We start from the raw sequence: 22,321 nt of genomic DNA on the forward strand, positions 1-22,321 counted from the left end.
CTTCTTTCCATCTGGAATTTCTCGCTAAGTTCGGGTCTATTTCCCTTGGCTTGGAAACAGGCTATGCTGGTCCCAATCCTGAAAAAACCGGACGCCGATCCTTTACAATTCGGCAATTACCGCTCGATCTCCCTTCTGCCTAAGCCAGCTAAAATTTTGGAAAAAGCGGCTCAGTGGCAACTAGCTCACTATTTGGAAGCCGACCAGCTGCTTCATGATTCGCAGTCGGGATTTAGAACCGGCTACAGTACTGAGACCGCGCTTTTGGAGGTTTCGGAGACTATTCGTGAGTGTGTGGACAGGGGCGAGGAAGCCATGTTGGTCCTCCTCGACATGTCCGCCGCTTTCGATACAGTGTCTCACGAAATACTCCTGGACCGCCTACGGCAGGTGGGAATTGGAAGCACTGCTCTGACTTGGACCAGATCGTTCCTCACTGGGCGGACGCAGAGGGTATTTCTTCGGCCCTTTGAATCAGAGGGTAAACCACTTTTATGTGGAGTGCCACAGGGCTCTGCCCTGAGCCCTCTATTTTTTAATGTTTATTTAGGCCCGCTTGCTGGGGATGTGGAATCCTGGGGGGTCAGAGTGATCTCTTATGCTGATGATACTCAGCTTGTGTTTTCATTTAGAGGTCACTCTGACAACAATTTTACCAATTTTCGTAACTGCCTTAGCAACATCTGTTCCTGGATGGCCTCTAACCATCAAGTTTTAAATACTGACAAAACCAAGGTTTTATTTTTTAACCAAAAAACTGCTCTTCCAAGCACATTGTGGTGGCCCACAGTACTGAATCCCCCTCCGGTCCCAGTTCAGACAGCTCGCAATCTGGGCTTCCAATTTGACAATGCCCTGTCTTGTAAATCCCAGATTAATAGGGTCTCATCAGCCTGCTTTGGAAAATTACGCATGATCAGGAAGATTTGTCCTTACCTCCCTTTGGATGCTCGTAAGACCATTGTTCACGCCGTGATCACGTCGCATTTAGATTATGCCAACAGTCTTTATGCGGGCGCTCCCCTGTACATTATTGAATGTCTACAAATTATACAAAACGCTGCTCCGAGACTGATCGGAAATATTCCTTTTCGCCACTCTGTATCATCTTACCATAAAAACTGCACTGGCTCCCTATTTCCCAACGCATCCAGTTCAAAGCTTTGATCCTGGCCTTCCGTGCTATCAACGGGTTAGGCCCGGTATATCTGAGAAAGAGACTTCAACTTTCTCAATCTGTCAGATCGGTGAGATCAAACAGCCTTCGCCTCCTGGTGGTACCTAGATTCCGCCGGGCCAGGAGTGGGGGAAGAGCGTTCGGAGTAGTTACAGCTAAACTCTGGAACAGCCTTCCACTGGATCTGAGGTTCACTGAGTCGGAGCTTCTGTTCCGACGCAAACTCAAAACCTGGCTGTTTTCCACCTTATAAGCAGCTTCCCTTTCCAGCATGTAATCTGCAGCACCGGGAAACCCCCTTCTGGGGGTAGCTGTGCGCTTTATAAGCTTCTTAAATAAATAAATAATAAATGTGTGTTCTTCTCCTCAAGAGGCAGCAGTGGGAAGACTCTGTTTGAAACACTTGGCTTTGATCGGGCCATATTCTCTTGCAAGACATGGTGTAACAGAGTATTCTTGGATAAGGGAAACACCCTCATTGACCAGCGGTGAAATATATTTTTTTCTGTTCTCAGCTCTGAGCTCTGACCTCTTCTTGTCTAATTACCACCAGGATTCTACCATGGTGTTCAAGGTATGGCGGTCTGTTTCTTCCTAATGCCTGCTCCGTTCCAGGCAGCCACTTCTGTCAGGCCCAGGGGCGCTTGCGGTCTAGGGCCCGCCCCATTTGGCCTTCGGCCATGTCCCAAACGTTTATGTGGAAAGACTCATGGGTCTTCCCCTGCTGGACATTGGTGGTTACTTTGTTATAGGGCTAGGGCAGGCTAAGCTTTGGAAATGTATTTTGCCCTAAAAATTCCATTGATTCCCTGTGGTCCGCGAGATGAGTGAGGTTTGGCAAGGTACGCGAGATGAGTGAGGTTTGGCAGGGTACGCGAGATGCATGCACTTTGGCAACCGCGTACCGCGAGATGCGTGCAATTTGGCATGCTGTCGCATTTCAACGCCGCAAGCAAGGGAAATTACGCGGGTGTGGTTACGTTGATGTACGTGACCACACCCAAGGATCTGTGCTCACTATTCTGGAGATTTCTGAGAAGGAGGTTGATTCCAGGCAGGCTCTGTGTTTTGGTATACTGTTTAACCCTTTGATGCAGATTTGTGTGTGCCGCGCTGGAGCAGACCTTTCCGGAGGAGCTTTTGACTTGGTAACTTCTCCGGCAGTCTTTAAGAAGGTGGTTTTGGACCGGATTTCTTCGAGGAATTTCTTCCTTTGGGGTCCAGAGTTTGCAGATGAACCTATAATTAAGTGTAGGTCGTACTCTTTAGGTATGAAGGCGATTTAATGCACAAAAAGATTTTTATTTTTTGTATTTACAGAATCTAAAGAGCAAGAAAGATTTAAACGCTGTTTCAGTTTTTTATATCATGTTCTTTAAGGAATTAGAAATCTTCAATGTTTTTGGTATGAAATAAAACCAACATAATATTTCGAATAGAAAGTTATTGTTTTAGCACAGAAACAAGATAAATCTCTTGCTTATGTTTTCTACATGTAACTTGATTATGAAGCTATAACAAGACAAAATTAGAGTGTTTTGCAATACACAGTTTCGTGCTATGTGAACAAGTTCCAAGGTTTTGATACTATCTAACAGTGAACAATTTACAGAAGATAATGTAAATCGTGCTATTTTTTCTGAGAGAGTTTTATCAGAAAAGTACAGATGTTTTATGTGCAAAGAAATATCAAGCATTTGGAGAATAATTAGTATAAAAGGTCAAATTGCAAGAGGTTTAATTGCGATATTATTCCACAGAATTTTGTGAAGTGAATCTAGTTTTACATGAAAACTCCATGCTTAGATTGCTGCTTGCATTAAGGAAAATTTACTGAAATATAAGTAAATAGGTATTAGTGTGTGTCTAACTTTTTCCTTTTCAGATCTCCCTCCCAGCTGTTCCCTTCCCAACTCCCCTTTTCCCCCCGCTTGATCACTTCAATATTCTGTGTAATAATTACAATCAGAATTGGAGGTATCGAGAGGTGGGACCTTATATCATCGCATCAGATTCCGAGGAAGACTTCGTCTGACAGAATAGTGAGCCCACAAATTATTTTCCTCCCGATCTGACTGTGTTGACATAATGGCCACCATGGATGATTTACTTGCGGCAATAGTTAAAATGCAGGCAGATTTAAATGAAACTATGGCTGCTACAGCATTGTTGTCTGATAAAGTAGATAATATTCAGATTTTGAACACTCCCCTTCCTGAAGAGGCGCAAGACACTAGAGCTTCCACAAATATATCAGTAACTGTTCCACCACAAATTCCTCTGGCTGCGCCAGAACGTTTTTCAGGAGACCCTTCTAAGGTTCAAATATTTTTAACACAAATAGAATTGCATTTCTCTTGTAGACCTGCAGCATTTCCCACCCCTCAATCCAGAATAGCTTTTCTAATTTCTTATCTGTCTGGAGATGCTGCAAATTGGGCAGTTCAGCTAGTACGTCAAGATAGCGCTCTATTGTATAATTGGCGGCGCTTTGTAGAAGAATTTGAGAAAGTATTCGACAGACGAACAGTAACTTTGTCTGCAGATCGAGAACTGTTACAATTAAGACAAGGAAATCGAGATCTCATTGCCTACTTGTCACATTTTAATAGATTGGTCGCAGAAACCTCTTGGCCTGAAGAAAAAAGAGCAGCACTTTTCTATCAAGGGTTGAAGGACGATCTGAAAGATGTGTTAGCTCAAATTGACCCACAACCAACAACTTGTTCAGATTTAATTAATCTAACTTTGAGATTGGATCACAGACTATCAGAACGAAGGGGTGATAAAAAAAGAGGAGAGAAACCTAATTGAAAAAGTGAAACTAAACCCAGAACTCAGTTCACACATTCTGAATCTAGCTGTGAACCAATGGAAATTGGAACCCTTAGACAACCATTGTCAAAAGACGAGAAAGAGAATAGACGCAAAAATGGACAGTGTCTCTATTGTGGACGCAAAGGACACTTTGTGAAAGATTGTATGTTGAAACCTAAGAATAAAACTCCAACCACAGGTAAAGTGTCAGTTTTGGAAACAAAAGACTTTGAGTCGGGAAACTAACATGCCCAGGATTGGTAGAAGGGGATATCTTGGGAACCATTGCTTACCCTTCAATAAACTCTTGTGTAAGTAATTACAAAGCAAATTTTTGATTAGCAGTTCAAATACAACTGATTCACAAAATCTGGCAAATGGAAGTTTTAATTGACTCTGGGGCCACAGGAAATTTTGTCGATTTAAAAACCGCCCAGCGATTGAGTATCATCTGTGAGAAAAAAGACACTCCTGAAATAGTCCAAGCCGTAGATGGAAAAGTTTTGTCCGGAGGTCCAGTCACCATGCAAACCTCAAAGGTAATAATGTGTTGTGAAGACTCAAAAAAGAGATATCATAGAGAGGAGGTTCAATTCGATGTAATCCAAGCACCTCAATACGGCTTTATTTTAGGAATGCCATGGCTCTGTCTACATAATCCAATTATTGACTGGCAAAAGAGAGAACTTGCATTCCAATCTGATTTTTGTCAATCATCTTGTATGGGAACTCTCACAAAAACAATCAGTCAAATTGCTACTGCAGAAGAAAAAGAGACAATTCTACCCAAATGTTACAAAATGTTTCAGGAGGTATTCAGTGAAGAGAAAGCAGCAGTCTTTCCTCCTCATCGCAGCTATGATTGCCAAATCGATCTCATGCCGGGTTCATGTGTACCGAACTGTAGGATTTATGCACTCTCTGAAACAGAAAATCAACACTTGAGAGAATACTTGGATCAATATCTTGAAAATGGGTTCATTCGTCCTTCAAAGTCACCAGTCGCCTCCCCTTTGTTTTTTATTCCAAAAGCAAATGGTGAATTTAGAACGTGCATTGACTATAGGGCTTTGAACAAAATCACCATCAAAAACAAATATCCCTTACCATTAATCCCAGTTCTTTTAGATCAAGTAAAAACAGCAGTAATTTACACCAAGCTTGATCTAAGAGGAGCATACCATCTGGTGAGAATCAGACAAGGAGACGAATGGAAAACTGCATTTAAAACTAGATATGGACTGTTCGAATATTTGGTAATGCCGTTTGGTCTTTGTAATGCGCCAGCAGCCTTCCAGTTTTTCCTCAATGATGTTCTACGGGAATTTCTAGATTTATTTGTTAGTGTCCATATAGATGATATCTTAATTTATTCCGATTCAGAAGAAAAGCACGAAGGTCATGTCAAACAAGTTTTAAAGGCATTACAATCACACAATCTGTATTGCAAGTTATCCAAATGCGATTTTCATGTCTTTGAGGTCGAATTTCTTGGAGTACTGCTCACACCAACGGGCATGAAAATGACTGATAGAAAAATAAAGGCAGTAGCAGAATGGCCAATCCCAAAATCTGTTTGAGATGTGCAATGTTTTTTGGGCTTCGCAAACTTCTATCGACGATTTATCAATCACTTTTCAGCAGTCGTAGCTAGCATAACTCGTCTGTTACGAAAAAAGGTGAAGTTCGAATTGACTACAGAAGCAAATGAAGCATTCCAAAGTTTGAAAAAAGCTTTTACTGAAGCCCCAATTTTGATGCATCCTGATGTGAATGAACCTTTTATAATCGAAGCGGATACCTCAGATGTTGCAATTGCAGCCATTTTATCTCAGAGACATCACAAAACTGGTCAAATGCATCCTGTCGCTTATATGTCTCGTAAATTGAATGCAGCTGAACAGAATTGCATAATTGCAGAGAAAGAGTTGCTTGCAATACTTGAAGCATTCAAGGAATGGAGACATTATATTATGGGAGCAAAATTCACAGTAACAGTGTATACAGATCACAGAAACTTACAATTCATGAGTTCAGCCAGAATGTTAACTCCACGACAAATGAGATGGATGATGTTCTTTGCAGAATATGATTTCATAGTAACCTATCGACCTGGACAAGACAACAAAAAGGTGGATGCTTTATCCAGGAAAGACTCAACATTACATAAGTGTGAAGGAACTCCACAAGCAATAATAGAACCTGACAAAGAGATCTGTTTGTTGAATGCTGATCAGTTCTTAGACAGTATACATGAGAATTTTCCTCCATCACAAAGGGAGAAATGGAATAACAAGAAGAAAAACCAAACAATCAAAGAAGGAATACCATTTCAAGGAAAACAAGTCTACCTACCAACCAAGGAATTACAAGAGACGGTCTTTAATTGGCTACATTCCCATCCTATGGCAGGACATCCAGGTCCAAAAAAGACTGTAGAAAAGATTCAAAACTTGTTTTGGTGGCCAACTCTCAAAAAGGATGTTTCTTTGATGGCTCAAAACTGTGAAACATGCGCTAGATTTAAAACTGATCATAGCAAACCAAAAGGTGTGTTACAAGTCTTACCAACACCAATCAAACCATGGGAACATGTTTCTTTAGATTTCATCACGAATTTACCACTAGTGAATCTTCATTTAGTAATTTTGGTAGTAGTGGACAGTTTAACAAAATATGCCCATTTCATTGCTTGTAAAAAATTGCCAACAGCAGGACAATTAGCGCAAATACTACTAACAAACATTGTGCGATTACATGGTTTGCCTTCAGTGTTACTGTCTGATCGAGGGACTCAGTTTTCATCTAAATTCTGGCAGCAATGGTGTCAAAGTCTACAAATCACATCTAAAATGTCTACTAGTTACCATCCCCAAACTGATGTTCAAACTGAACGATTAAATCAGACATTAAAGCAATACTTAAGATGTTACGTGGAAGACTCCAAGCGATCTTGGTATGATTTGCTTTGGATTGCAGAAATGGCTTATAACACATCACCGCATTCTTCAACTGGGTCATCTCCATTTGAGGCTCTCTATGGCTATTTACCAAACACAATTCCTTTAGTATTGCCCAAACATGTAAGTGATACACCTGCAGTACAGGATGCTATACAACATATGCAAACTGTTCACCAACAAACTCACCAACGTTTACTACAAAGTAAGGAAAAGTACAAACAGCAGTATGATAAACATCATAGACCTGGTCCAAGATATGTTGCTGGGGATAAAGTTTGGTTGTCTACCAAGAACTTAACCTTCAAAAGAAAAAGTATGTTTCATCCTAAGTTTATTGGACCATATTCAGTACTTCGTCAAGTCAATCCAGTAACGTACAAATTGTTACTTCCAAAAACTTTGAGAATCCATCCAGTGTTCCATACATCCCTTTTGAAACCAGCTAGACAAAATGTTGCAACTAGGCCAGCGCCAGTTTTGGTTCAGGGTAACTGGGAATACGAGGTAAAGGACATACTGGATTCTAAACTAAGGAGAAGCAGATTGTGGTATCTTGTCTCCTGGAAAGGTTACGGAGCTGAGAACGATTCTTGGGAACCGGCAGAGAACATTCATGCCTCTCGCTTGGTGCGACGTTTCCACCTCCTTCATCCCACGAAGCCGGGCCCTAGACCGCTCCAGGGAGGGGGGAATACTGTCAGGCCCAGGGGCGCTTGCGGTCTAGGGCCCCCCCATTTGGCCTTGGGCCATGTCCCAAACGTTCATGTGGAAAGACTCATGGGTCTTCCCCTGCTGGACATTGGTGGTTGCTTTGTTATAGGGCTAGGGCAGGCTAAGCTTTGGAAATGTATTTTGCCCTAAAAATTCCATTGATTCCCTATGGTCCGCGAGATGAGTGAGGTTTGGCAGGGTACGCGAGATGAGTGAGGTTTGGCAGGGTACGCGAGATGCGTGCACTTTGGCAACCGCGTACCGCGAGATGCGTGCAATTTGGCATGCTGTCGCATTTCAACGCCGCAAGCAGGGGAAATTACGCGGGTGTGGTTACGTTGATGTACGTGACCACACCCAAGGATCTGTGCTCACTATTCTGGAGATTTCTGAGAAGGAGGTTGATTCCAGGCAGGCTCTGTGTTTTGGTATACTGTTTAATCCTTTGATGCAGATTCGTGTGTGCCGCGCTGGAGCAGACCTTTCCGGAGGAGCTTCTTGACTTGGTAACTTCTCCGGCAGTCTTTAAGAAGGTGGTTTTAGACCGGATTTCTTCGAGGAATTTCTTTCTTTGGGGTCCAGAGTTTGCAGATGAACCTATAATTAAGAGTAGGTCGTACTCTTTAGGTATGAAGGCGATTTAATGCACAAAAAGGTTTTTATTTTTTGTATTTACAGAATCTAAAGAGCAAGAAAGATTTAAACGCTGTTTCAGTTTTTTATATCTGTTCTTTAAGGAATTAGAAATCTTCAATGTTTTTGGTATGAAATAAAACCAACATAATATTTCGAATAGAAAGTTATTGTTTTAGCACAGAAACAAGATAAATCTCTTGCTTATGTTTTCTACATGTAACTTGATTATGAAGCTATAACAAGACAAAATTAGAGTGTTTTGCAATACACAGTTTCGTGCTATGTGAACAAGTTCCAAGGTTTTGATACTATCTAACAGTGAACAATTTACAGAAGATAATGTAAATCGTGCTATTTTTTCTGAGAGAGTTTTATCAGAAAAGTACAGATGTTTTATGTGCAAAGAAATATCAAGCATTTGGAGAATAATTAGTATAAAAGGTCAAATTGCAAGAGGTTTAATTGCGATATTATTCCACAGAATTTTGTGAAGTGAATCTAGTTTTACATGAAAACTCCATGCTTAGATTGCTGCTTGCATTAAGGAAAATTTACTGAAATATAAGTAAATAGGTATTAGTGTGTGTCTAACTTTTTCCTTTTCAGATCTCCCTCCCAGCTGTTCCCTTCCCAACTCCCCTTTTCCCCCCGCTTGATCACTTCAATATTCTGTGTAATAATTACAATCAGAATTGGAGGCATCGAGAGGTGGGCCCTTATATCATCGCATCAGATTCCGAGGAAGACTTCGTCTGACAACTTCACAAGCTTTGCAAAAATAATGAAAATGCATTCCCTCCTCTGCAGTACATGGACACCACTGTTCATGCACTGTCAGAGAAGCAGTGCTTAATTTGAGCCGGTGGTTTCCGGTGCTCACACCAGCACCTAATTGTCAACACCAGTACTTATAGCAGTCTGCCACATGGTGGCGCTGCTTGTCTAATTTACCTGTAAGCACAAGAACAGTTGTTAATTAACTGACTATAGATTAAAAAATTGAAATACCTGCTGTCCTAAACATTTTTTTTGGCTTTGGGGACCTGGAAAAGTCTGAATTGTTACACTTGTAGGAGTGCGATGGCTAGTAGTTGTGTTGGCACTTTCATGTTCGGGCTGGCAGGGACAGTGGGTGATGCACGCTGCAGTGACCTCCTGAAAAGGGCCCTGGCACTTATTGTTTCACAAATTAAGCACTGAATGGAAGCTCTCCTTTGGCGAGATAACACTGCTCCTTGCCACTCAAATAGTGTGCTGACACAAAGAGGAAGATCAACAAGGGGGCAGAAACAACACCCCTTCTCTATACTGCTTTTATACTCTTCTTTTGAGATTACATGAACACTGGCCAATAGCTAAAGACCCTGAGTTACAATAGCAATAGTTTGAAGAGTGCACCATTTTTTTGAGGTAGAAATTAGTCAGGGCTATATTAAATGCCTCAGTTTCCACCCAGTCAATCACTACCTTTTTCTTAGGATATTGTTCGAATAATACTTGGGAAATCTATTTAGTTGGCGAAATCGTTTTTCTCATTCAGAGAACAAGAACTCATCTGCTCTGATGTACCTAGAAGAAAATGCACATTGAGTTCAAGCCATGACAGACAGCAAGACAGTAAAAAAACACAAGAACTCAGACACAAAGCGAATGTGCTCCAAAAACGTTGTTGCATAGCAACGGAGAACTTGTTTTTACAGTATTGTTGTCAGTCCTTGATATTAGCATTTTCTGTGAGGAAGATTGGCCTTTGCAACACATTTTTCATTTTCATCAAACGCAGCAACATATTTTTATATTGCAAGAAAGCATTGAAGGAATATCTCCTCTTTGCAGAACAGATCTATTTTAAAACCGCTGTTCTGCGTGCAGTGCCTGCGTCAGTTTCCCGCCCTTGACATGTATGTATGCACTGAATTAAAAAGCTACTCTGCCATTGTCAAATACAAATTGTTCGCAGAAGAAAAACGGTAAACGATTCTCTGCTGTTGGATTGGGATGCTGCGCCCCCACATTTTTATTGTTTGCATAATTTCTTGGTGCTGTATTTATGCTCCATTTGTTTTTCTTTGTGCTGAGTGTGAACAGGAGGCGTTTGAAATGGATGTGTTTAGCCCTTGCCAATGCATGTGTTGTGCTGAATGGACAAGAACCGAGGCGTGGGCGGAACCTAGGACACTGCAGCCCCTGCTGTGCAGGGGGCGCGACTAGCACAGGGACCCCCTTACACTGTGGGGTGGGGGAGGAGGCGTGACCGGACTAGTAACCAAAACTGGCCCGGGCAAACAGTCAGACAGCCCTGGGAGGGGGAATGTTCTTTTTGGAAGCACCACTCCTGTCTCACCGCTGTTGCTTTTGTTACAGGGGGACGATATTATTCAAAAACGGCCCCCACCCTAGAGGCCCGCCGGCGAATGCCCAGTGCCCGCTACGGGCAGTCCGACCTTGGGGGGGGGGGGAGGCATTCAGCCCAAGACCAATGAATAGCTGTGAAATATGCGAGACTCGCATTCTTCACAGGGTGCGGACGTCATTTTGCGTTACGCCACTGAGCGGAGGGTTGACCTCCTGCAAGTATTAACTGCTGTAAAGCTCCCTTCAGTGTCACTGTACCCTTCACTTCCTTCTTCTCATTATCACTCTTTCACTCTCTTTCTTGCAGAGGTGGGTTTCCTGTTGAAGAGCTGTACCCTCTGTCGGGACCATGCTGGGAGTGTCGCGTGGTTGGTGCACTAGAGATAGAGAGAACGGGCCAGATTCCCAAAGGGCCTCGGTATTCATGGCGTATGCCCGCACCCGTCACGGAAGCCCCATACTCTTATCGGGACCCCCACATGACAGATACTCATTGCAAAGTTCCCGCCACAAAAATGAGGACCTTGCAATGAGGGTGTGGACTTCTACCATGAGTGTGGGGCTTCCGCAATGAGTGCGGAATCACTTTGTGAATTTGGCCCAAGGAACGTGAGAAAAAGGAGGGATCAAATCCAGGTGATAGAAGAGGAGAAGCGAGAAGAGAGGGATGAATATAGAAAGGAACAGGGTGAAGGAGACAGTTTTTGCAAATGTGTAGCTTTAAAGCACCATGTAGGCCAACATTTGATTCGGGTGCCAGTAATGAACCAAATAACCTAGGAATACTCCAAATGCTTCCTTCAGGGGGAAACTTATGGGGTAATGTATACTTTGGCAGGTGTTGGAAAAGTTCTCCGCATTATAATGGACTTGCACCCCTGCCGTGAGTTGGGCCAACTGTATGATGTCTGGAACCCTAGTGCTGATTTTTGTTGTTGTGGGCAAACACAGATCATGCATGTGTGCCATTACATAGGCCTGTCTCACAGATTGCGGTTTTGTTAAACTGGGAGAGGGCCACCCAAAGCCCGCTCTTATAGGGTGGAAGGCTACTTCCTTCACTAGGAGTTAAGCAGCACAAGCGTGCTGGTGTAGTGATCCGTAGGAGTGAACAGGTCCCTTTTAACCTGTGTCACTGGAGTGAGGCCTACAGGATCACTCAGTTAAGCTTCCACTGCTGTGTGCTTAACTCATCGCTGGCCTACATCGGTTTGGTATGAAGTGCTGCACAGTGCACAAGTGGAGTATGCGCTGGGTGTATGTTTGTCGGAGAAGGGTACAATACAGGGATAATGCAGCACTGAGGAGTTTGTTCATGGTAAATATATGTGCTGGATGTATGTGTCTATGTGTGCCTATGAGTAGTACAATAGATGAAAGACACAGTGCTTTGCAGTGCATGCATGTTAAATGTATGTGCTGGGTGTATGTGTGCCTATGAGTGGCACAGTACATGAAGGATACCATACTGTGCAGTGTGTGTAGGCTGTATAAACTCCCCAAAGAACTCCGGTCCATTTCAGAGCTCCCTGTCGTTCGTAAAAAATGTAAAACATGGCTGTTTTAGCAAAATGAATAATACAATCAATTTTCGCAGAGGGCAGGCTTCCTTCACATGATCAGCGCCGAGACATTCCTTGGAGTATTCACATGTTATAAAAATGCGTTTTCATTAATTCATTCATTCACTGGGTGTATCTGTGCCTCTGAATAGTACAATACGTGGAGGTCCCTTGTTCCATTTTAGAAGATACAAGCTTGTAAGATGAAACATGGAGAGGAGGTAGAGGAATACCCCAGACAGATTTGTACATTGCATTCCTGTAAGCTAGGTGGAATAGACACCGCAGAGGGGAGAGCCAGGCTTCCCCTGTACACTTCGAAGACTGCTCTTTGATTTAGTGAGAGGTCACAAGGAAGGGGGCTGGGCACCTCTAAAGAAGGACATGGGACTGATAAGAGAATCATAAAGGGTAGGGCTGAGTCCCTGGGCTAACCTTTTGATACACGTATTACTGGGGCTGACATCCAGATGCGAACTCTAGTCTCTCCCATGACTGTTTTGAGGGGGTATTAGCTTTGGAGTCGATGTTGCAGTGACAGACTGCTTTTAAAAGGAAGAGAGGGCAGAGTTGTGAACACTTCAAATGAAGAGGACCCGTAAAAGATCTACAAAGACTCAGAATCTAATTCACATTTGGTGTCAGGAAATGGACTGTAAGAAGGGGAGTTTGAGACTCCCAAAATGATCATTTGCCAGGCAGCCAGACAGGCTGTGTGAGGGGGGAAGCTCTGCAAGACTTTTGCCTGTGACTAGGACTGGAGGCCTAGGCCTGCGAGTCGCCCTGCTTGGTGAGGGGACCCTCATCTACAGACCACCGGGACCACGCACTCAGTCCGTAACCACCATCGCTGAGCTTGCCGCACCACACGCAATAACCTCCATGGACTACATTCTACTCGGGACCTGAACTTCCACCTTGACAACTGCAATGACCCCGACTCTATCACTCTCCTCGACAACCTCACCAACCTCGAACTGAAGCAGCTGGTCAACATGCCCACTCACAAACCTGGACACACACTCGACCCTATCTTCGCGGGAGGAACCAACATCAGCTTCAGCCACACCACCTCCGCACCCAAGCTTGCACCGCAACTACCACGAAGTAACTGAAGCAAGATCACAGAGGAACTCCTCAACACCACCCTCCTCCAAGACCCCTCCAGCGCAACGACCAACACCAATTCCGCGACCACTGAACTTCACCGCTGGATCTCCCGCTGCGCCGACAAGCTCGCACCCCTCTGCCACCTCGCCAAGCAACACCCCCTGAAGGCCGCCTGGTTGACCACAGAACTACAAGAAGCCAGACGCTTCTGCAGACGCCAAGATAAAACCTGGTGAAACCAGAAAACCACGGAAGCACGGAACAACCATGGGAGCACCCTAAAGGAATACCACCAGCGCATAAGAGACACCAAACGAACCTTCATAGGAGACAAAGTCCAGAACAACACGACCAATGCCAAGCAGCTGTTCAACGTCATACAACAGTTCACTAAACCCCCTAGCGAAGCCACAGACATCATACCTTAATAGGAACTCTGCGACAAGCTCACCGCATACTTCCATCTGAAGATCAATGCCCTCTGCGACAACTTCTACGAACCGAGGACGGACAACACCTCTCCCCCACGCTACCAGCAAGCCAACCATCATGACCTGGAAGGCCGCAACCGTCGAAAACATCACCGCCACCATGAAGCAAACCCACTCAGGAGCCCCAACAGACCCCTGCCCACCACACATATTTCACAGGGCCGCCATCGCACCCGAACTCGGACTGACCATCAACGCCTCCTTCATGTCCGGATTACTGGAAGCAGGTGGAGGTTAAACTCTTCCTCAAGAAACCGTATGCCGACCCAACTGACCTGCAAAACGACCGGTCCATCTCTCTCCTCCCTTCATGGCCAAAGTCACTGAGAGGCTTGTGAAGGCCCAGCTTACCACCTTCATCGAAGATAACTCCATCCTAGATGCCTCCCAGTCTGGATTCGGCAGCAACCACAGCACCGAGACCGCCCTCCTCACCGCCACGGACGACATCCGCATGCTAATTGACCAGGGACACACTGCGGCTCCCATCCTTCTAGACTTCTCTGCAGCCTTCAACACCATCTCTCATCGCACCCTCCCAGCCAGACTTCACGATGCGGGATACAAGGAGCCGCCCTCGACTGGATCCAATCTTTTCTCTCCAGCAGAACCCAGTGGATCAGACTACCTCCATTCCTATCCAAACCCACTGACATCAACTGTGGAGTACCCCAAGGATCATTGCTCAGCCCCACGCTCTCCAACATCTACATGGCCCCCCTCACCACCATCGTTGGACAGTAGGGACTCAGCATTGTATCCTATGCCGATGACACCCAGCTCATCCTCTCATGCAGGAAGAGTCCCGAAGACACCAGATGCTGTTTTCAGGAAGGAATGAAGAATTTGGCAGTCTGAAGGATGAAGGACAGCTGATTGAAGCTCAACTCAGAGAAGACTGAGGTCCTCATTCTCGGACCCCACCCCACCGCCTGGGACGACACCTGCTGGCTCTCAGCCCTCGGAAACCCAACCACTCCTACAGACTACGCACAAAACCTCTGCATCATCCTCGACTCCTCCCTCTCCATGAACCACCAGATCAATGCCATTGCATCCACCAGTTTCAACTGCCTGCGGATCCTCCGCAAGATTTTCAAATGGATCCCCCAGGACTGCAGAAAGACCGTCACCCCTGCGCTCATAACCAGCAGACTGGACTACGGCAATGCCCTATAAGCCAGAATCAACAGAACCCTACTACACAGACTCCACCATCCACAGCGCCTCTGCCAGACTCGTCCTTGGGACACCATGCCACAAACACATGACCCAACACCTACAAGACCTCCACTGGCTCCCCGTCGAGAAAAGGGTCACCTTCAAACTCTTCACCCACACCTACAAAACCCTCCACAACATCGGACCCAAATACCTCAACGGGAGACTATCCTTCCACATACCCAAGAGGAACCTCCACTACGCCGACTTGCCCTGGCTAAGGTCCCCCGCATACACAGAAACAGAACAGTCGGGAGAGCCTTCTCCTACATCGCAGCCAAGACCTGGAAGCTCCCTGTGAACATCAGATGCTCTCCGATCCTGCACACGTTCAGGAAGGACCTCAAAACCTGGTTCTTCGACTGATCCGGGGCTGCCCTGCCCCCCCCCCCACCCCCTCCCCAGCATCTTGAAACCCTCACGGATGAGTAGCGCACTTTATAAGCCCCCTGATTAATTGATTGATTGATTGACCCATGGAACCCAAGACCACATGCCCTGGACCCTGGACCACCAGTGCCTATGCCAAGACCAGTGTGCCTCTAAGGAAGAGGAGAGTGTGATAGGGAACAAGGTCCAGTGGGGATACCTGTTGAGTGGACCCATTTGGGAGGTGTGAGGAGATGGCTGCTGCACTGTTCAGTCCGCTGCCCGATGTCAGCGATCCATGTATGTCAGTGGAGGGCCATTGTGAATCGAGCCTGGTGCATCTCTGCGCTGATCAGGCTGGAGGCCATGTGCAGTGAGGAGCCGATAACCACATATGCCAGGAGGGGCTGCTGTGGGAAGATTACCATGATGAGAGGGCTGCAGCCTTGTGCCATGGTGAGCCGGAACCCTGTATGCCAGGAGGGGTCGGTGCTGAGGCCTGTGTACAGAGAGAATACGGTGACTCCTGTGTGCCAGAGGAGGTTATCAGGAGCAACTAGACACACCCCTGTAGCAAAAGTGGGGTCGCCCTAAGAGTACCTGGATACCGTAAACAAGGAGAGGGACTCTCTTCAGAGTCATCACATCACCCCCTCACTGTGAAGTGGATCCAACACATACCATGCTAAGAGGAACCGCAGAAAACCACTGATTGCATCAGTGGCACTACCATGTGAGTGGAACTCTGTGCCTATTGAGTGCAGTGTTTCTGGGCCGCATGTGGCGAAACTCACCTGTGTCAGCTGCTGCTGCTCTAAGCAGCTGCGGGTGGTGCACATTCATGAATCCCAGGTGCTCCAAGCCTACAGTTTTTGGGGTTTTTTTGTTTTACATTCTGAGTTTCTTTTATTGCAAAGACGAAATAGAAATGTATTTAAAAAATGTCTACATCACATATAAGCAACAGTAAATAAAAGGGTATTCAGTGCAATGAGGTTCTTAATATCATGTGTAAAGGATACAATTATTATTTTTATTTAAGAGTATTTATTAGGTTTTTGCACATACTTCAACAGCAGTGTCAGTTGTAGATCCGTACTTGTCAGGATGTTATCTCCAAGCCTGCAGTTCCGGGTAAGACTGATTTCGGTACAGTCAGCCACAGTGATACTTGCTTGCTAGTTAACGCTGTGGCACTGGAACAATGCTGACTTTAAATGGAGTCAGAGTGTACTCTTGGGACTCATACTACTAGTGGGGCTTGCCTTGGATGTTGCTTATAGTTAATGAAGAATAACATCTATTTCTAAGAGCGATGAGGGAGCGGACCCTAGGAATCGCCTAATGAAACTCTAGAGCCCTGACCTCCAGGGAACTGTGTAGTTGTTTGTGAATGTCATATTTTTCCCTTTGTGTTCATAGCAGTAGAAATAAAATGCTTCTCTTTTTTCCTGAAAGTGAGTATTTGATTGGACAACGATTTATTGCTGTGTGCCGTTTGAGTTGTGAGTCTGTGTTCACTCCTGTGTATCTCTCTCCCCCGACGAAACCTTGGACTGCTTGGACCACGCTACTACTGAGATTCAAGTTTGCTGAAGGGATACTTGGTCCAATTGCTCAGAATCCGTAGAAAGTTGGGCACTGGGACATCAGGAAAAAAATGCCTCAACCTTCACAAATGGGCCCAGTAACCTCTGCTTGCTTCGTGGCCCTCTGACAGAGGATCTGACAGCAGGTAACCTGCAACTTTGTCTCTGGTCTCCTAGTTGGCCCGACCAGCCACTACTATATTTAGAGATCCTTGCTTACAGGGCATGGATCTCTGTGACAAAAGCTCACCCGCAGCTACTGTGGATATACTTTTGTCACCATTAATGCTGAGTGGACTGTCATGTGTTTTTTGGCCTTCTGGGCATTTTTCTTTTTGAGGCACAACCACCCAAAACAAGGGGTAGTTTCCGTAAAAGAAAACACCAATGGGACTGGCTTATAGGAAAGTTCTCTCCTTGCAGCTCAGGGTTATGGATTAATGTCCTTGCCTGTCACTGCCTTGCCTTCTGGGCGTCGGTACAATGATGTATGGTTGGTTAGACCAATGCATTTCTAATGATGGTGTCAACAGAGGCCTGTGGTTCCCAAGAGTCTAAACGTGTGGATGCACAGCAATTGTGGTGGATGGGCAATGGTCAGATTCAATACGGCCTCCTTAGAGTCAAGTCCTTAAGTCAGAAGTTCCAATCTGCTTACAAAATCCCTCTGCTATCCTGGCAAAATCATTCATTCCATCTATGCTATGCTTAACATGCTATGTAGTAGGCCCAATTCAAACACTTGACTATCTCTGCTGAGCCTGTGTGATAGCTCAGTTGTCTGAGGCCTGGACATGCAAATTCTGTCCAGTCTCACTCCTGTATATTGTAAAATTATGTAAGATCATTGTTACATGAAGGCTAGCTCTGCAAAGACCTGTAAAATCTTTGTAACCTCACAGATGGCTCTGCTTGATAAAGCCAAAGTCCCATAGAGGTCCGAGGCAGTGTGCCTGGTTCACAAAGGTAACTTACACTTTTGAGTAAATGTACACATTTTGGGCCAGATTCACAAAGATAAAGTTAAACCAAAAGACTTTACACCTGAAGTCTAATTTAACACCTGAAGTCTAAGTCTAGACCTGAAGGGTAATGTAGACCAAAAGTCTAACTTTACTACTTTTCGGTATTCACAAAGGTAAGTTACTACTACCAAGTTTACTACTAGTAATCTTACAAATAGTAAAGCTACTATTAGTGATGTTACTAGTAGTAGCTTACTTTTGTGAATACTGAATAGTAGTAATGTTAGACTTTTGGTCTAAATTAGAATTCAGCTCTAAACTTAGACTTCTGGTGTAGAGTTAGACTTCAGATGTAAAGTTAGACTTCAGGTCTAAACTTAGATTTTAGGTCTAAAGTAAGACTTTTGATCCAACTTTTCCTTTGTGAATCAGGCCCTCTCTTTACACCTGAAGTTGAAGTTTAGACCTGAAGTCTAACTTTAGACTTCAGGTCCAGACTTAGGGCCTGATTCACAAAGGTAAAGTTAGACCAAAAGTCTAATTTACACAAAGTCTAACTTTAATACTTTTCATTAGTCACAAAGGGTAGTTACTACTAATAACTTCACCACTAGTAAATTTACTACCAGTAAAGATACTAATAGTAAACTTACTAGTAGTAAAATTACTAGTAGTAAAATTACTAGTAGTAACTTACCATTGTGAATACTGAAAAGTAGTAAAGTTAGACTTTTGGTCTAAGTTAGACTTTTGGTCCAACTTTACATTTGTGAATAGGTGCACTTTGTGAATACCGAGAAGTAGTAAACCTACTCAAAAGTCTAAGAGGCTAATTTATAAAATGGCGGACAGCCCGTTGTTTTGCAGGGGGATGGAGTAAATTACCCATCCCCCTGGTGGAAAGACTGTCTGCCAAACTTATAAATGACTGCCAAGCTAGCGGTCATTAATGACGCATTGGCAGGAACCGCTGTCACAGTACTTCCTGTCCATGCAAATTGCTGTTTGGTACAGGGTTGCGTCAGCATGACTTAACCCTGCAACAAATAGGTTAATTTCTTTATTTTGAAAAAGAAAGTCCCAAGGTGGGATTTTCTTTTTCAACATAAATAAATATTGCCCCCTCATCAGGGTAGTCAGCTCACAGCGAGCATTCATTACATTTTCCTGACCCTCACTGCCAGGGTTTGCCTGGAGGTGACAGACAGTAAAAAAAAATGGCTACATGTTCGCCTATTTAATTTAGGTGGGCGAACATGTAGCCATTTTTCTGACAGCCCTAACTCCGTTGGGCAATCGGAGAGGTTTGGCCATGGTGGTGACAGAGTACTCTCTGCCATAGACGAACCTATGGTTCACCAGGAAATAAATCAGGTGGCTGGACCATTATGTTGACAGTGCATATACTCCGTGGTCACTGCAGCAGAGTGTGCACACCGCCAATATATAAATTAGCCCCTGAGTTACTACAAACTGCAAATTGTGAATCAGGCAAAGGAACTTAAGTTATAGCCATACAGTTTAGGTAGAGATAGTCTGAGATAGAGCTCTACTGTGTGAAACGAATGTCTGAAAGGTCTTTTACCTATCAGTTTAATGATGGAGCAGGCACGTTCTTCACACCTAACAGATTGCTCTGCAGTGTGTTGTATGAGTCTGAAAGTTGTGTGCATTCTGATGTCTAAAGAATCAGTTGCGGTTCGTGCAGGTAACAGCAGTGGGGCGTTGGGGCGAAGTGAGGGGGTACTTTGAGGGACGATGGAGAGGGAAAAGTAATTATTTATTGCAGCTTTAAAGAAGAGCTTTTAAGGCTCGGCACCTAGTCAGGATATTCTGCTGTCTGACGCACAAGACTTTAAGGGGCATTTTAGCAAGAACCACGTTAAAATTATCGCCGTTTTAGCGGCAGTTTCCTGCCGCTAAAACCGAGATAATTTTAACGAGGTTCTTGCTAATATGCACCTAAATTCTTTGTCACAGTATTGAATCAATTATTGGTATTTATTTTGCCACTCACTGTGTGATAAAGTTTGAAAAGATATCCCATACATTCCTGTGATAATAAGTCAACCTATTTTTACTTTGCATTCACCTGTTTTTAGTTTTAGTAATTTCTATTAATTTAATTCCTGAAGGTGAAGTCAAAAACAAGCAACTGACATTTGGCAATTTGAGAATTGCGCTTACAGGCAAGACACGGTAAAAGAGCACAAGAAAAAATACCATCATTCCAGCCACGTTTAGCTGCATTTTAATACGGGTTCACATTTCAGCAAGGCATTGGCAGTCTCTCTGATGCAGGCATGAAGTTTCTTTTATGCATAATGTGAATAAATGTATTATGTATGCACGATCAAAAGATTTGTGCAGAAGGCTAGCATGCATGCTAAACGAGCATTCATGGTACTTTTTAACGCCAGACAGTTTTGTAAAATTGAAAATGAAAATAAAATGTGTGGGATTTCTCAGGCCTTTGTTCACACATTTTTCAGCCAATAGAGAAAAAGGCGGAATAGAGATTATCTTTCAAATGTAAATATTCATATCTCAGTGCTAATGGAATGTTAGATTTCAGATAGATTAACATCTACATTTTTCTTCCACAGTTGAGGGCCCCTTCTAGGAACAAAAAGCTCCTGGGTCCAGTTAAACTTTGGCAGGCCTCTTCTAGGGTGCAGCAGAGGGACAATGTATGCTCTGAATGCAGTGCTGCTTGTACATATCAACCTGAAGTATACAAAAAGTGATAGATGGAATGTTTGAATGAATCTCAGCCACTGGTGGCAGGGAGGATCTGGCCTGGCTGTTCGGATTGGACTGTCCCTACTGGAGCAGGGTCAAGACTGATTTGCATATAGCTGCGTCCAAACAGAGGTGGCATGGTGGGCAACAGCATGATGGGCTGGAAAGCTACCGGTTGTCAGTGGTCACACTCATTGCAAGCATCCTCCCATCACTTTTTGTGTGTTTGCTTGTTCATAACAGGCACAGCTTCATTCAGAGTGTGCCGCTTAGTGAGACGCACTTTATGGGACTGGGCCTCCAGTTGCTAGAGTGCCCTCGCAATTGATAGGGGCCTGAAGGTTGGATGTAATTATAAGCAGAACACTTAGAAGATTGAGTCTTTATTGCAATCCTCAACTTAAATACAGGAAGCCTGCTAGCTTGCTCCAAACACTACCCACAGCCTTGACTGCTCTAACATAGCGATGGCATCCACCATATTTTCACACTGTCATAGGTTAAGAGTGTGATTGGCAGGAGGAGTTCCTAGCCCCAAACAACAGGACACAACACACCTCCCTTTTTTTTAACAAGACAATGACAATGGTAAAACAGGGAAGACAACACAACTAACACGATAACTTCAAATAGACAAAGAGGGATACCCAAACACAGAAATGCAGGACAAGGACAACCCCTAATGGAAGGAATGAAAAACAACCACAACACCTGACAGAATCACATATAATCATTCATCCACTTCCATGAGGTCCGTGCATCTGATCACACTCAAACTAACCTCCAAAATGCAAAACAATGCTCAACATACTCCTTGCCTCTCTCGCTAGATTTCAACATTTGCCTGTATCCAAGCACACTGTCAACATCTAATCTATTGTGAGTCACTTCAGGTTCTTACTTTAAATTGCCTTTTGAGACCCTAGAGGGAATTTTTACCTTGGCTCTGTTTTAAACCTTGACCTCAGGTGGTTTGACACTGTGCACACAATCATTGCCTTACTACTGTCTTGCACCTTTTCCATTCGACTTCCCATAACCTCCTCAACACAAGTGTGGCACTCCTTCTGACCAATGAACCTGGAGAACCAAACTGCCTTCACACAACGCACTCCCTTCTGGCCTTAATGGGCCTCAAAAGGATAGACTCCTGTAGTGGAGTGAGCCCACAAATGTTCGCTTCGGGTATCCACCAACAGCAGCAGTCCACTCACCTGAGCCGGTCTTACAGCAGCTCGCATCGATCTGTTGCACCTTTCCAGAAGTCCATTACTCTGTGTGTGATAAAGACTTCAGATATCCTGTACTATCCCTGTCTTAAACAAGAACATTTGCATTTCACCTGACAAAAACTGCACTCCACTCTCAGAAACTATTACTTTGTGAATGTACTCTGTGGAAAAAAAATATCTGTTATAAAATTGATTGTAGCTCTGGTGTTAGTAGACTTGCTGAACTTCACCTCTTTCTACTTGGTCTTTTTCATCAATCAGGACAGTAGCATACTTCAACTTTTGTGCAAAACTATTAGCTGGCCCCAAAAAAACATGGCCAAGTTCTCCCAAGCCTTCTTAGGCAACTCCATAGCCAGCATTGGTCGCATCCTAGTAGTT

Source organism: Lissotriton vulgaris (assembly GCF_964263255.1).
Source record: "Lissotriton vulgaris chromosome 8 unlocalized genomic scaffold, aLisVul1.2 SUPER_8_unloc_1, whole genome shotgun sequence".
In the NCBI taxonomy this organism is placed as follows: Eukaryota; Metazoa; Chordata; class Amphibia; order Caudata; family Salamandridae; genus Lissotriton; species Lissotriton vulgaris.